Source organism: Pistacia vera, unplaced genomic scaffold (assembly GCF_008641045.1).
Source record: "Pistacia vera cultivar Batoury unplaced genomic scaffold, PisVer_v2 Contig1429, whole genome shotgun sequence".
In the NCBI taxonomy this organism is placed as follows: Eukaryota; Viridiplantae; Streptophyta; class Magnoliopsida; order Sapindales; family Anacardiaceae; genus Pistacia; species Pistacia vera.
This window is the reverse complement of record NW_022195499.1, coordinates 1-17,910: the sequence shown is the minus strand read 5'-3', so window position 1 is coordinate 17,910 and position 17,910 is coordinate 1.

Sequence of the window (17,910 nt, the reverse complement as noted above, 5' to 3'; positions counted from 1 at the left end):
TGGTAATTGGAGAATTGCGTATTTTTTAGAGAGAGAATAAATGTCTAGCGTAAAATATCACCATGAGAGGTGGGTTTCGACTAGCTGCTAAGTTTGCGTGCGAACGGTCTTTCAAAACTGTCTGTAAAATGCCATTTTTGTAAATTGAACAAGGCATTTTTTGCGCAATGTTCCAGAATGTCAGGCGGAAGAGCCTAGGTGACATCAAATCCCCATAGCCTTCAGACCATTCAAACAAACCTGCGATCTCATTCCCAGTATCCCCCCCCCCCCCCTAGATGCACCAAAAGATGTAACACACATGAAAAGCTTGCGCATACTATCTTTATAGCGTTCTCACCACATTTTGAATCGATTTCAGTATTTTCGCGTTGCTTGGATGTTTTTTACCGTTATGAGTTTCATTTTTTTTTTTTTCGAGAGGTCGGCCCAGCATTTTGACAAAACCCAAGGTCACTTCAAACCTGTCTGAATCTCTATCTTCTTGTTATTATTACGTTCTGCTTTTCGCCATACCATGTAACGCCCCCCCCCCCTCCCATTTTTTGCGCCTAATCATAAACTAGAATAATATATGAGTTCCACTCTAGGAGAAATACAATAAGTATTGAACCCGACCCTAGACAGTAACGGCGGGGTAATCATGATGGATTTCATTTGGTGTCATTGTCTATACTAACCAATTCCACTCTCACATTCCCAACGTTTTGTAGCTTTTGCAGTCCTCAGGCAAGCTAATTCAAACAAACACTACACTAATTATCAAGAACACCATCATGTAAGTCATATCAAGAACACCATCATGATGCATAAGCAACAGTATTTAATCCATGCTATTCGTACCTACTTAGGAAGTAGCAAAATAAAATAAAGTAGAGTTAATGACATTCATCTCTCCTCATCATTTTCCACAATTACTCTCAATAGTCAATGCAAACAAGGAAACTATCACAACCAATTCATGTACAACTCCCTCTCAACTTTTCCTCAACTGTTTCTCTTTACTACTATAAACTGGGTAGCATATATTTTTTTTTTTCTGTTTTGAAAAGGAATGAGTGTATTTTATGCTCCATTCATTTCATGGTTGTGTTTATGAGTGAGTGCATTTTACTCTCCATCTCGACTCACCACATACCTTTCTTTTCTTTTTCCTATTTGCTTAAACCAAATTTAGGACTAGCTTAGAGGAACATTTTTTTTTAAGGGTTGTTATACACTCCCAATCATGCCTTGTCACCAAGTTCACAGCTTCTCAGACATATTGTTTCAAAACTCAAAGATTCAAATATGATTAACTCTATTTTATGAAATATTGCTAACATCTTAAGTCAGGAAATATGCTCCACAACCAAGTCAAGTTACTATTTCATGCATCACTAGACGGTCAAAGAATGACTTAAAGCATAAACCTTCCTAAAAACAAAAAAAAATATTTTTTTTTTTATTAAAACACAACCTAAATCCCTTCCCCCACACTTAAATTGACATTGTCCCCAATGTAAGATGAAATGCAAAGAAAAGGCAAAAAGAAACAAACTCCCGGGGTTGCCTCCCAAGCAGCGCCTTTGTTTATGCGTTGGCTGCACTCAAGGCTTTTCTTCTTGCGATGCTAAGTAACATTCTTCGTTCTAAGGAACACGTTCTTGAGATAACTAGGGAGAGGCTTCAAATCTGGAATGGGGTCCTGTAAAACAGAGGTAAAGGCTCTCGTTAGAAATTGGTAATGCATATAAGGAACGTTATCGACTGCTGTAACTTTGGAAAATCATGCAATGCTGCAACAGTTTCTGCAAATTAGTACTCAAAGCAACTCCCTCTTTCTCAAGATGCTTACTAATGGCCAACTCATCCATCTTTTCCATCAAGTTCAAACACTTCCTGTGCTAAAGAATCAACCACCTCAATAGAATAAACAGGATATCATCATCAGCAGCAGGATATTTCATGGCATCATAAATATTAAACTTGACAAGTTGACCATCAAATTCCATGGTAAGTATGCCACTATGAACATCTATCTTAGTCTTGGATGTTTTTAAGAAAGGTCTTCCTAACAAAATAGGAGCAGATTGATCTCCATTTTCCATATCAAGCACATAGAAATCAGTAGGGAAAACTAAGTTATTAACTTGTACCAAAACATCCTCAACTACACCCTTAGGATAAGCATTAGATCCATCAGCTAATTGAATTACAACACCATTTTTATTCAAAGGTCCAAGTTTCAAAGAAGCATATATAGAATACGGCATGACATTTATAGAAGCTCCTAAGTCTATCATGGCCTTCTCAAACCTAGTGTTACCTATCGTACAAGGGATAGTAAACATACTTGGATCCTTGCACTTCGCTGGAAGTTTTCTCTGAATCACTACAGAAACATTTTCTCCCACTCTCACCTTTTCACACCTGGTGTGCTGTCGTAGGCACCCAGAATTAAAACCTAAAAATACACGTAGTAGTGTAAGTTAGGGTCGATCCCATGAAGAGTGTCTAGCCGAATTTTCTTTAATGTGAATAAGGCTGGGGGGTTTTGAGTAAAACAGAAAACGTTTCTAGGAAAAGAAAATACTTCAAATCGAATTCAATCAAAATAACGAAAGTTGGTCTCTGTCAACATCCACCATCGGAATCTTACAACTGATCATTGATGCAAAAATAATCAATTCATACACGATCTCAAAGTTTTATTGATTCCGAGGTTTCTGTTTCCTTCGACCAAGTTACAAAAATTAACCTCTCATGGCCATCACAAAATTATAGAGGGAAAGTTACAGAGAGGACCAGAGAGAGGCGTGTGTGTTCTCAAAACCTAATCTGATCCCCTTAAAAAAAAAAAAAAAAAAATCCAGTTTAAGTATTTGAATTCCACTAAATCTCCTAAAAGAAATATTCTAATATCCTAAAATAACATTAATCCTAATTTGATTCTAATTAATTGAAAATAAGATAAATTCCTAAAATAAAAATAAAAAAGTAGTGTGTCCAGCTGTAACTTGTGTGCCACATGTCTTCAAATCTTCAAATAATAAACTGCCTCTTGGACTTGCATTACAAGGCGAAATGTTCCAGAACATCAGCAATGCAGATACGTCAACTTCAAGCTCGATTAAAACCTTGATGCAGCGAGTATCTCTCCAAATGGAAAATATGAACGTTTTAGATCTCTTTCTTAGCGTTTCACGGCATTTTGAATTATCTCAATCGGAGCTCGGATGAGAGAATTATGCCCAGATTACAAAGTAGTGTCGAAACTGTCTGAATTCACTTAATTAGTTCCGTTTTGCAATTAACGCTCCCATTTGCTTCCTAAATCAAAATAGAATAATAATCAGTACATTTAGGCAAAAAATACGTATAAAAGACTAAACATTAAGGTGGTAAATATGACATTTTGCATTCCCATCAACACCCCTTAAGTTTCTGTTTCCTCTTAAGTGTGCACAATTCTTTCAAGAATTTAGCATAACGAGGTACTTGTTTAATAGCATCTAACAGTGGAATATTTACCTCGCATCTACGAAAAGTCTCATAAAAATCTCTGTATTACTCATATTTTCTAGATTCTGCTAAAGCTTGAGGAAAAGGAGGTACCAGTTTATAATCAGAAAGAGGTGGAAACTTACGCTTAGGAACGCCATCGTTGTTGGGAACATTCTTGTCTACAATGACGTCTTTCTCCTTTTCTTCCCTCGACGATGCAGGGGCTGCCTTTATTGAAATCTCCACCTCTTTACCACTTCTCAAAACGATTGCACTTACATTTTCTCTTGGATTCACCACTGTTTGAGAAGGTAATTTCCCTAAACTTTGCGCCTCCAGCTTACTGATTATGGTTGCCATTTGCCTTATCTGATTCTCCAAACTTTGAACACTGGCCCTTGTCTCCCGTTGAAACTGCAAAGTATTAGTGGTAAGAGACTTAACAATATCTTCTAAAGACATACCAAAATTAGAAGTTTGGCCCGGTTGTTGTCTAGGGGAATATGGCTGTTGGTACTGCTGGTAATTTGGGCGGTTTTGAGGGTGGTGCTGATTCACTTGTGGATTCCCATAGCCAAGATTGGGGTGATCCCTCCATCCTGGGTTATATGTGCTCGAATAAGGATATACTTCCTTTGCAGTTGTCCAGGAAAACCACCTGCTGCATTCACTTGCTCAATTGGCTCCTCTTGAAGAGTTGGGCACATATCAGTTGGATGCCCTACTACCGAACAAATCCCACAAGCCTTCACTGTTTGCATGTTACCTACAGCCATTTGATGAACAAGAGAAGTTGGACTCGAGATTTGTTGTTCTAGGGAAGAAATATTTACCTCATTATCATGCCTAGATGGAAGGTCAAGCCTACTGCCAAATTGTTGAGAATTGGCCGCCATATTTGCAATCAAGTTTCTCGCGACCTCAGGAGTTTTATCCACCAAAGCTCCTCCACTTGCAGCATCAATCATGCTCCTATCAGTATATGTAAGGCCCTCATAGAAGTACTGGATCAGTAACTGCTCACTAATTTGATGATGGGGGCAGCTTGCACACAATTTCTTAAAGCGTTCCCAGTATTCATGTAGGGACTCTCCGTTATGCTGCCTTACACCACAAATTTCTTTCCGGATGTTGGTTGCCCTCGAAGCTTGGAAATATTTCTCTAGGAATAATCTCTTCATCTCATTCCATGTGGTTATAGTTCCGGAGGGTAGATAATAAAGCCAATCCTTAGCCGAATCCTTCAAAGAAAACGGGAAAGCTCTTAATTTAATTTGCTCCTCGGTCACCCCCGTAGGTTTCATACTCGTGCAAACCACATGAAGCTCCTTTAGATGCTTGTGAGGATCTTCACCTGCAAGACCTTGAAAAGTGGGCATGAGATGTATTAGTCCAGATTTTAATTCAAAAGTAGTGGCAACATCTAAAACAGGAAACGTTATGCATAAAGGTGCTTGATTCAAATCAGGGGCAGAAAGGTCTTTCAAAGTCTGATTCCCAGCCATGATGTCCTCTTCTTTTAAATCAAAATTTCTTTCCTCAAAATATGTCCAAGCTTCCTTCCTTAACCTGTGCAAAGTGCTCTCAATTTTTGGATCGAATTTTAAATCACCAAGATGAGAGGACCTAGTCATACAACAAAAAACCTCATAAAAGAATTAGAATAAATGACAAAGAATTAAAACTAACTAGAAAATTAAAAAAAAATAAAGAATTTTTTTTTCTTATATGACTAGAAGCACAAAAATGCCAAAAACCCTATCAAAACATTCGAATTTGGCTTCAAGAGGGTGGGGCTAGAAAGGTTTCTAGTGTTGCTCAGAATTTTGTTTTCTTCAAAACGAGTACTTGCAAAACTCCTAACTCAACCAAAATTTTACTTATGAATAGTACTACTGTTCATCCGGAACAGTAATGCGGTTCACAATTTTTTTTTTCTACAAAATTAAAAAAAATCACAAAAATGCAATAAAAAAATCACAAAAAAAAAAAAATCAACTAGAATCACTCCCCGGCAACAACGCCAAAATCTGGTGTGCTGTCGTAGGCAACCAAGATTAAAAACCTTCCCAACCTAACTACTGAACTGTAAATAGGGTAAGCAAGGGTCGATCCCACGAAGAGTGTCTAGCCGAATTTTCGATGATGTGAATAAGGCTGGGGGTTTTTGAGTAAAACAGAAAACAATCTTAGCCAAAAACAAAAACAAAAACAATTCAATTCGAAATCAATTAATATAACGAAACTTGGTCTCCGTCAACATCCACCATCGGAATCTTACAACTGATCATTGATGCAAAGATAATCAATTCACACATTGAATATTCACCGTTGGAACTATTTTCCTATCTCTCCTTAATTGTAATTAATTAGGAAACAAGCGATCTTAATTAATCTTACTACTAAACAACCCTAGACAAGCGCTAAAGATTTAATCTAGTGGCAGCCTTAAGAATTAGAGAGATCGATGAAGCTAAACAACACAAACTCAAGTGGTTGTATTTAATTTAGTCGAGTGTTCCTCTTAAGATTACTAATTCCTGACGCAGCAAATTAATAACCCTAATTGCTTCACAAGTTAGAGGGATCAAACAATTACGGATTTGATATCTAACTTAGCAGTAGATTGTAACAAATAATAACCTAGTAGGCCTCCTAGCAATTAAATGAAACAATCATGAAAATAAGCATAGAAGAACATCCAATACTCAAAGCATAAAATTGAACACTGAAATAAAACGGATTAGATCTCACAGTTATTGATTCCGAAGCCTCCGTTTCCTTCGACCAAGTTATAAAAATTAGCCTCTCATGGCCATCACGAAAATTCCAAAGGAAAAGTTACAGAGAAGACCAGAGAGAGGCGTGTGTGATATGTGTTGTAATCCCTAATCTGATCTCTCTTTTAAAAATATCTAAATTCGAATTCTAATTCTACTCAATCTCTTCAAAATATTCTAATATCCTAAAGTAACATTTATCCTAATCTGATTAATTGGAAATAAAATAATAAAGTCCTAAAATAAAATAGGAAAGTGGTGTTTTCCAGCTGTAATTTGCGTGCAACAGGTCTTCAAAACTTCTTGGAATAATCTGCCTATTTGAATTGCATAACAAGGCGGAATGTTCTAGAACGTCGGCAGTGCAGGTGCGTCAAATTCAAGATCAATTACAACCTTGATTCATCGAGTATCTCTCCAAACTCAAAACATAAAATTGTAGATATCGTTCTTAGCGTTCCATAGCATTTTGAATCATCTCAATCGGAGCTCGGATGAGAGAGTTATGCCCAGATTACAAAGCAATGTCAAAACTGTCCGAATTCACTTAATTAGTTCTGTTTTGCAATTAACGCCTCCATTTGCATCCTAAATCAAAACAGAATAATAATGAGTACATTTATGCAGCAAATAAGTATAAAAGACTAGACATTAAGGGGGTAAATATGACATTTTGCATTCTCATTAGTTTTCCTTAATGATGATGGGTCGACTTAAAATGACAGGTTTGCTTGTTCGCCACAGCGAAGGTTGATAAATATGTCATAGGCATAGTAGAGAAGTACACATGTTGAGTGTACATGGTGACATGTAGTGTCCACTCTATTGATACTGGGAATCACACTTGAGGACGATGGCTAGGCTGTTGGATTGTGTGATTGGCTTGTTGGCTTATTTCACATTTGAGGCTGGTAGTGGGAGTTATCAATTGGTGTGGATTAAGTTTGTTGGCCTACCTAATCAACCCATTTTGGCTTCTTTGCCATAGCGAATGTTTGAAATGGGCCAGATGGGATGTCAATCCACTAGGAAAGCCAACGGGCTTTCCCGCGTTAATAGTGAGGGCTATTGGCTTGAGAAAAATAGTGGAAGTGTTTTTTAATAAAAGACCATATTAAGAAATAATAAAATTTATATTGACTTTACTTTTCTAAATTGTAGATTCACTTAAAAATGAGCATTATGAACCTATGACCGATAATCGAGAAAGAAAACAGGTTGGATGGATCCAATTTCTCGGACTGGTATTGTAATCTTTGGATTATACTTAAGTCCAAAAAGAAATTATATATCCTTGATAAGCCATACATGGCTGAGCCTGTTCCTGATGCCACTTAGGAAGTAAAGGATACTTATCAAAAGTTCTTTGATGATGTTAATGGCATTCAATGCTTGATGTTAGCATCAATGACACCAGTGCTGCAAAATCAGCATGAAATATGGACACTGTTGTCATTATTCTACACCTCAAGGAGCTTTACGAAGGGAATGCTCGACATGAGAGGTACAAGGTGTCAAAAGCACTGCTTGGAAGTTGCCTAACCGAGGGAGCCCAAGTTGGCCCTCATATGGAGAGGCTTGAGACTTTAGGGTTTGAGTTGGATGCAGAATTACAAGTGGATTTAATTATGCAATCCTTGTCTGACTCTTATGCACCATTCATAATGAACTTTAATATGAACGCTATGGTGAAAACCTTGTCGGAGCTTTTGAACATGCTAAGGACTATAGACCAAGATTTGAGAAGTCCCAACCTATTTTACTGGTAGCTGCCTGTAAAGGAAAGGGTAAACCAAGGGAAAGGCCAAGGCCAATCCCAAGCCCAAGCCTAAAGACAGGATGCTCTCAAGCCTGCAACTAGCATTGGGAAAGGTGGGAAGGTAGTCTGCTTCTATTGTGGCAAGCCTAGCCACTAGAAGAAGCACTACAAGGCTTTCCTCACAAACAAGAAGAAGTCAGATGCTTTAGCTTCAGGTATGTTTATGATTGAGATTAACTTCTCTCTTTCAACATCTTGGGTCATTGACATAGGATGTGGTACTCACATTTGAACTTATGTGCAGGGACTAAGGCAGAGTAGATTGCTCGCCAAGGGAGAAGTGGACCTACGAGTTGGAAATGGAGCACATGTGGCGGCATTAGCTGTAGGGACTTATTGTTTGTCTTTGCCTTTGGGCTTATTATTAGAACTCAAAGATTGTTATTTTGTACTTGCGGTTTCTAGAAATATTATTTCAGTATCCATTTTGGATAATATAGGATATCGTTTTGAGATTTCTAATGGATTGTTGTCCTTTAGTTTGAATGATATTCTATTTGGAATTGCAATGTTATATAATAGATTATATGTTCTTGATTTGGACAATAAGGATCTTCTCAACGTTGAAACAAAGAAAGCTAAACATAGCGAACAAAACCACACATACCTCTGGCATTGTAGATTGGGTCATGTTAATCAGGCCTGCATTGCAAAACTTCAAAGGGATGGAGTTTTGGACCCTTTTGACTTCCAGTCATTTGAGGTATGCGAGTCATGCCTTTTAGGCAAGATGACCAAGTCACCTTTCACAGGACAAAGTGAAAGGGCTACTGAACTATTAAGCATCATCCATAGTGATATATGTGGTCCACTAACAGTTGAAGCCAGAGGTGGATATTCCTACTTCATCACATTTACTGATGATTTCAGTAGATATGGTTATGTCTACCTCATGAGACATAAATCTGAAGTCTTTGATAAGTTCAAAGAATTTAGGAATGAAGTATAGAATATGTTTGGCAAAAGTATTAAAGCTCTTTGGTCGGATCGAGGAGGTGAATACTTACGTTCAAGGTTTTTTGAATACCTGAAGGAATGTGGAATAGTATCACAACTCACCCCTTCATATACACCCCAACACAATGGAGTGTCTAAAAGGAGGAATAGAACCTTACTTGACATGGTTAGGTGCATGATGAGTTTTAGTGATTCACCTGCATCATTCTAGAGTTATGCCTTAGAGACTACAACTCACATTTTGAACTGTGTGTCATCAAAGTTTGTAGCAAGACTCCATTTGAACTATGGAATGGGCGAAAGCCCAATTTGTTTTATCTAAGGATTTGGGGTTGCGAAGCTTATGTCTAGAAATTGACTTCGAAAAAGCTAGGCCCAAAATCCTACAAATGTATATTTGTGGGGTATCATAAAGAGACTAAAGGATACTATTTCTACCATCCAGAAGAGCGCAAAATTTTTGTTGCTCATACTGGTGTCTTCCTAGAAAAAGAATTTTTTCTAAGAAGTACTGGTTGGAGAAAAATAGAACTTGATGAAGCTATAGAGCCATAAGATATACTAAACAAAGGATGGGAAGATGTGCCACAAGTAGTGGTCAAACATCAGGAGGAGGTTACTGTAATTCCCAACATGGAGTTAGATGATTTAAATTATGTTTTATAGCCCTTAGTTGAATTTTGTTAAAGTTATTTTAAGAGAATATGAAGAAAATGCCTTAAAACTTGCATTAAGGGTAAAATGGTCTTTTCACTCAAAATTAGTTGAAAAAGTGGGGAGTAAAAAGAGAGAGAATTTCATAGAGAATACAATAAAAATAAGGGCATTATGGTAATTGACTAAGGGACAAATATGGAATTTCTAAGAAAGAGTAAGGGCAAACTGGGAAAGTGTGTTTATAAAATAAAATGTTAAGGGTTTGAAACCCTTATTTCTCTCATTCCACCACCACTCTCCTTCTCCATTTTCTCTAAAATTTTCACTCAATTCTCTAAGGACTTTGAGGGCTTTTGAGTGGAATTTAATAGGGTTTTGATCCTAGGCAACAAGGGGTAAGAATTCTTGCTCTTTATCTATGATTTATTTGTGTAAAAGTTGAGTTCTTATGAAGTTTATGCTTAGGGTTAAGAGAAGGTTTGAATCCAACAAGAGTAGAGAGCTTAGTAGAGACTACTCAAGTATAAGGTAAGTAAATTCCACTCAAAATCCAACTTAAATTAAAGTTTAAGAAATCAAGTGAGTAGAGATTTCTTTTAAGCATGCATATGTTAAGATTATTGAGAAATTGAGATGAGATGATGATTATTTATGCTTGTTGTTGGATATATTTGAGTATGAGAAGTGTATGTGATGGTATGATGATGGGTTGAAATTGGAAGAATTGGAGAAAACTTTTGGGAGTGTTTTTGCCGTGTAGGTATGATGATGATACAAGAGAGTTTTTCTCTCAATTTGGATGGTTTAAGAAACAAATAGAATGATAATTAAATTAGGGTTTGTACATGCACATTTAATGTTTGATGAAATGCCTAAGAGAAGCATGAGTATGAGTAGAAACCTTAATTTTATGCAACATTGCATATTTGCATTTCATGGGTGCATTTAAGTAAGAATTTTAAGCATGAGCCATCCATATGCATATATTTGTATATGTGTAATAATTTAAGAAAGAATGAAGAATTTTTAGAATAAAACACTTTAAGAGTAAAGAGAAAGAAAGAATAAGCATTAAAGAATTAAAGAAAGAAAAGTGGTAAAGAAGAGAAAAGAATAGGTTGGTGTGATAGGGAACCCTGAGTGTTAAAAAGAAATTCCCACATATACGCCACCTTAATTGAGTGGCATAAGAAGAAAAGAATTGTACGACCCGTAAGAGTGTATGTGGATGAGGGTTGTACCAAGAAGAATTTCCTACATGCACGCCACCTTAATTGAGTGGCCTAAAAAGAAAGAAGAATTTGTATGGTCCGCAAGAGTGCACGTAGATGAGGACTGTACTCACTTACACGGCCAAGGTTCCAAATCCATGCATCAACCGAGACTGATCGGCAAAGAATAAGAAAAGAAAGAATAAGAGAATAAAGAAAAAGAAAAGAAAGAATAAGAAAGAATGAGAAAGCTTGAACAAGCAAAGAAAAGAAAAGAAGAGCAAGAAAGAAAAGAAAAGCTTGAGCAAGACAAACAAGAAGAAAGGAAAAGAATGGAAAGAAAAGAAATAGAAAGAAGAGATAAAATGCATTTTTATGCATTATTGCACATGCATTTCATTCATGCATATTACCATGTATTCCACCATGGTTAGAAAGAATAGAAAGAAAAGGAAGAATAGAAAGAAAGAACAAAGAGAAGGAAAGAACAGCGAGAATTAGGAAGAAAGAAAGAATAGTAAGAATTAGGAATGGAGAGAGAAAAGAGAAAGAACTAAGAATCAAAGAAAGAAGAAAATAATTAAGTAAGGAAAGAATCAAAGAAGGAGAAGAGTTAAGGGATTTACTTACTGAGCATTTTTATGCTCACCCCGTTGTTTTTCCATGCTTTTGTAGGAAATAGGTGAGCAGTGGTCGGAAGGGAGTCGTCGAGTGGAGAGAATTGGCATTACTGTCCACCGTTGCTAAGTTTTTGTACTTGTTATTTTGATATATGTAAAGAATTATATTTTGTAAGTAAAGAAGAAAATTTGGGCCCAACTATTTTCATATGTTAATTATGTATGTTTTCATTGTATATGTTATAAAGTATACTAGTAGAAAGAAGTCATTACAGTTACTCCATAATTTGTGGATCAAAGTGAACCACCTCAAGTAGCACAGGAGCTACGTAGATCTAAGAGAGTACGCCATGAGCCTGAGAGATACAATTATCTCGTGACTCAACATGGTGACGTACTTGTTTACCAAGACGATGAAACCAGAACCTACGAAGATGCTATATCGGATCCAAATTTCGTTGAATGGCTTAAAGCCATGAAATTTGAGATAGACTCCATGTACCATAACCAAGTATGGTCTCTGGTGGAAGAACCTGAAGGGGTAAAACCCATAGGGTGTAAATGCATCTTTAAGAAGAAGACTGAAATTGATGGCAAGGTGCACACTTATAAAGCACGACTGGTTGCCAAAGTTTTCAAACAAATTCATGGTATTGACTATGAGGAAACCTTTTTGCCAGTTGCCATGATTAAATCCATCTGAATTATGCTTGCAATTGATGCATATCATGATTATGAGATTTGGCAAATGGATGTCAAAGTAGCTTTCCTGAATGGAAACCTTGAAGAGGATGTGTATATGACACAACCCGATGGTTTTGTTCTTAATGGGAAAGCTGAGAAGGTATGCAAGTTGAAGAGATCCATTAATGGACTCAAGCAAGCTTCAAGGAGCTGGAACATTCATTTTGATGAAGTCGTAAAAGAATTCGGTTTTATCAAGAACGAAGATGAGCCCTGTGTTTACAAGAAAGTGAGTGGGAGTGCAGTGGCATTCCTAGTGTTGTATGTCGATGACATACTTCTAATTGTGAATGATATACCAAACTTGCAGTCAGTAAAGACTTGGTTATCCAAGTGCTTCTCCATGAAAGACTTAGGAGAAGCAGTCTACATCCTCGGAATAAAGATTTACCGAGATAGATCATTTAGGTTGCTTGGCCTGAGTCAGAGTACATACATTGACAAGGTATTGAAGAGATTCAGTATAAAAGAATCCAAGAAGGGATTTCTTTCGATGTCACATGGTGTCTATCTCTCTAAGGATATGTGTCCTAAAACATACAATGAGAGAGATAGAATGAAGAGGATCTCATATGCGTCAGCAATTGGATCCATCATGTATGCCATGTTATGTACTCGGATTGATGTCTCATGTGCGTTAAGCACTTGTAGTAGATATCAATTGGATCTAGGTGAGCATCACTAGACAGTTGTCAAGAACATCCTTAAGTACCTAAAGAGGACTAAGGACATGTTCTTGGTTTATGGAGTGGAAGATGAGCTAACGATAAGAGGATACAGTGATGCTAGTTTCCAAACAGATAAAGATGGATATCGATCACAATCAGGGTTTGTATTTTGTCTCAATGGGGGTGTAGTTAGCTGGAAGAGCTCCAAGCAAAGCACTTACAATGGAGGCTGAGTATATTGCATTATCCGATGCGGCCAAGGAGGCAGTCTGGATTCAGAATTTTGCCACCGAACTTGGTGTGGTTTCCACGATTATTGATCCAATAGATGTCTATTGTGACAACAATAGAGCAATTGATCAAGCAAAGGAACCACGGTCTCACCAAAAGTCCAGACGTACTCAAACGTTTTCATCTCATCAGAGAAATGGTTGAGAGAAGAGATGTACAGATCAGTAAAATGCATACTGATGACAATCCCGCCGATCCACTGACGAAGCATCTGTTACAGCAGGAGCATGAAAAACACTTAAGGTCATTCGGTATTAAATACATGAATGATTGGCTATAGTGCAAGTGGGAGATTGTTAGAGTAGGCACCCTAAGGTCAATCAATTATTGTAAAATTGACTTTGTAATAAATGTTTATTTCTCAATAAAAGGCATATTCTTCTATATCGTGTATGTAATGATATATGTCCTTAGGATGGTAGAACCATGACGAGGGTATCAAGTGTTTCAAATCTTGATAGTGAGAACCCTATGATCACATATGATGGCCATTCTAGAAACGTCCATAGCCCCCATATTATTCTGACCTAGGACATAGATGTTAGGAAACGATCAAGTTATGGCAGCGAAAACAAAACCATAAACAACATGGATCGTTCCATAGAACCAAGATCAGGGAACAAATTTACAGTATATACAACATATTAGAATCTGCAGAAAATCAATTTAAAGTTAAGAAACCCTACCCACGTTTGGAGGCTCCTCCAACTTTATCATCGAATGGGTTTAGCTACTGATCCAAGGGTAGGATCGAACCACCGTTAGTCCACACGAAGATAACCCCAAGGAACTAAAGAGGGATTTCCTAGATCCTCTCTAGCCTTAAGAACCAACAACAAAAATCAAAAGTATTTTGATTCAACAACCAAAGCAATCTGGCGTGGGAAGAGAGAAAAGGGGCTGGAACTTTTAACTTTGTGAAAAATGAATTAATTATTTAATTTCACAAAGTGTTGTACTTATATAGTGCACACTTTGCCCTATTCCATCATGGAATGAGCTTGGGCACCAACCCAAACAACTCCTATGTCCAAACAGCCCCGTTTAGATATTTTTAATTTTAATTATCATTATTTCAATTCAATTCAATTAATATATATTTAATATATTAACATTAAACAATAACGATAATTCATTTAAATATATGCAAACACATATTTAAATATAATCTCACTTATTTAATTTTAATATCAAATTAAATAAAGGCTACCCTTTCGCCTAAAAAGATGAAAATGCCCTTCTTATAAACTAGTTCTTAAATTATCTTCTATGTGTGTGACCCGCAGGCTCCTCATCATAGCGGTAGTGTGTAGTATCGCGATTAACACCAATTATTGTCTCACTACACACAGACCAAGATTGGCCCCTAGCAAGGCATCATGGCCACCCGATAGATTCAGATTCAGATTCAGCAAAGCAGCTACCTATCAACGATATGGTTACCATACAATCCAATCCTTTCATCATTCGTTATCTCGATGAGACCGAGGCATAGAAATAGTGTCAACCTCAGTTACTCTCGATATTATGTATTCAGTTACTGGACCATTAACTTGAATTATAAATTGGATCGTGCAACAACTCAATCCCATTGTGGCCACAGTTTTAATGTCATTGCCATTTGGTGAATTGCACCGTGAGAGAACTTCTCCTGTACCCAGGAGTGATGAATCCTTTGTCTATCCACCATAGTCTTGATACACTTCTTGATGCAACCAGTCACTACCGTATTGATAGCTCTAAATAGAACTGCGTTAGGCTAGTATCAAATTACACCAATTGGTGCACAAGGCACTCCGGTGATCTCAAGTCTAAGGATCACATGAACCACCATTCATTAGAGGATTTGTTCCATAGACACTAGGGTTACCATCTATATGGAATCCTCTGGTGGGTCAGTCCAATGAACTTGCCTACAGCAAGCACCCATGTGTTGCACCAGGTTGTTACCAAACAACCTTGACAAGTGAGATCAATCACTGCCTTTCGACAAGGTCGTTCAACACTATGATAGCCTTACTGTATTATCTGTGCCCCTACTTCAGAATAATACTAGGGCTACGGACTTTTCTAGAATGGCCACCATATGTGCTCATATGGTTCTCACTATCAAGATTTGAAACACTTGATACCCTCATCATGGTTCTACCATTCTAAGGATATATATCAATACATACAATGATGATTTACGCGATATAGTATAAAAAGTCTTTTATTGATCAATGAACATTATTACAGAGAGTCAATTCTACAATAACTGATTAGCTCTAGAGCATCTACTCTAAAAATCTCCCACTTGCACTATAGCCAATCATTCATGTATTTAATACCAAATGATCTCAAGTGCCTTTCATGCTTCTACTATGACAAAGGCTTTGTCAGTGGATCTGTGAGATTTTTGTCAATATGCACTTTACTGATCTACACATCTTTCCTCTCAATTATCTCTCTTATAAGATGCAATCGTTTGAGTATGTGTTTGGACTTCTGATGAGACTGTGGCTCCTTGGCTTGAGCTATTGCTCCATTGTTGTCACAATAGATGTCTATTGGATCAACAATCGTGGGAACCACACCAAGTTCAGTAACGAACTTCTTAATCCAGATTGCCTCCTTAGCCATATCTGACAATGCAATATACTCAGCCTCTATTGTAGAGTCCGCTACAGTGCTTTACTTGGAGCTTTTCCAGCTCACTGCACCCCTATTGAGATAAAATACAAGCCCTGATTGCGATCGATAATCATCTTTGTCCATTTGGAAACTAGCATCACTGTATCCTCTTACAGTGAGTTCATCTTCCCCTCCATAAACCAAGAACATATCCTTAGTCCTCTTTAGGTACTTAAGAATATTCTTGACAGCCATCTAGTGACGCTCACCTGGATCCGATTGGTATCTACTACAAGTGCTCAAAGCACATGAGACATCAATCTGAGTACATAGCATGGCATATATGATGGATCCAATTGCTGATGCATATGGGATCCTCTTGTAATAGCCGCTTCCTACTCAAATACTTATAAAACATGTACATAATAAAATACATATAAAGTAGCATAAAAAGTTGGGCCCAAATTTTTCTTTTATTAAACATATCTATTCTTTATACAAAAAGTTGTATCATGTACAAAAGCATCAAAACAAGGTGGACAGTGTAGCCATATCCCTTCACTTGCCGATGCCCTTTCGATTGTATCCTCACCTAGGTCCTGTAAAACATAGAAAATAGCGGGGTGAGCAAAACTAATGCTCAGTAAGTAAATCCTCTACTCATCTATCCCTGTAACTCTCTCCCTGATTCTTTCCTTACAATTCGTATTTACTCTCTATTTATACTTCTCTCTCTACTTTCTCTTTCTCATAACTCTTTTCTACTAACTCTCTTTAGTAGTCACGACCTCATCTTACCGGAGGCACGACTGGGACTCGCTCCCACTCTACGTGACTTCTACTCGTTCTAGCCGATCGGACTCGGTTATGCATGGATTCGGAACCCTTGGCCATGTGAGTGTATATTCTCTCTCTCTCGGGTACTCTCGGGTATAGCCCTCATCCGCATGCACTCTCACGGGCTATACCACTTTTCTCTCTCTCATACTCATGCCGCTCTCTCAATGCGGCTTACATGCGGGAATACTCTACCCATACTCATAGGTTCCCCATCGCACAACCTACTCTATTCACTTATTTAACACTACTTTCTCTTTATTCTCTAGTACTCATTCTCTCATTCTCTCTTTACTCTGAAAGTAGCTTATACTCACATTATCTACTATTCCGCAAGCTACTTCTTAAGTGCATAAATAATGCGTATGAATGGCTCATGCTCACTAATGCACTTATGAAAAGCATAAATGCAATGGTACATCAAAGACAGTCATTCTGCGCAGGTCACACTAAAAAGGGCATAACTTGTGTTATACACATCGGATTGCTACGGTTTTTATATCATTTTAAAGCTTAGAGACAGGGCTATAACTTTGATGTTTTGGTGTAAACCCAGTTCAATATGTAAGATGTCAAAAATTCACTTAGAAAGTCACGACTGTGACAGGGCAGATTTCACTTAGGCATTTTCTCAAACAACTCATGTGCATACCAAAGCTCTACTTATCTATAACTCTGCTCTTCTCTTTAATCATCCAAAATGGGAGAAAAACTCCCTCATACAATCATAATTCCTGCCAAAGAAAACACTCCCAAAAATATTCATACACAACTCCTCCAACTTCAACTCAATTTCACTCTCTCATCACACATTAAAAACACTTCTCATAATTTAATCATACCCAACAACTAGGACTAAGCACACATCTCATCTCAATTTTTTAGTAGGTATAACATATACATACATAATTAAAATAAATATACATAATTAAAATAAATCTCCACTCAGAAGCTTATTCAAAACTCAACTTGGTTGGATTTACTTACCTTGTGAGGGAATAGCTTCTCTAACACTTTTCCTTTTCTTTGGTAGCTTGATTCTCTCTACAACTTTAAACAACAACAACATAAGACTTTAACCAAAACATACTAAAACTCTCATCTAAAGCAAGAATCCTTACCTTAGGACGCTTTAGATTAAAAATCTACTAAAAACTACTCAAAAAGTCCATAGAAATCCTTGGAAGATTGAAGGAAATTTGAGAGGAAAATAGAGAATGGATAAGG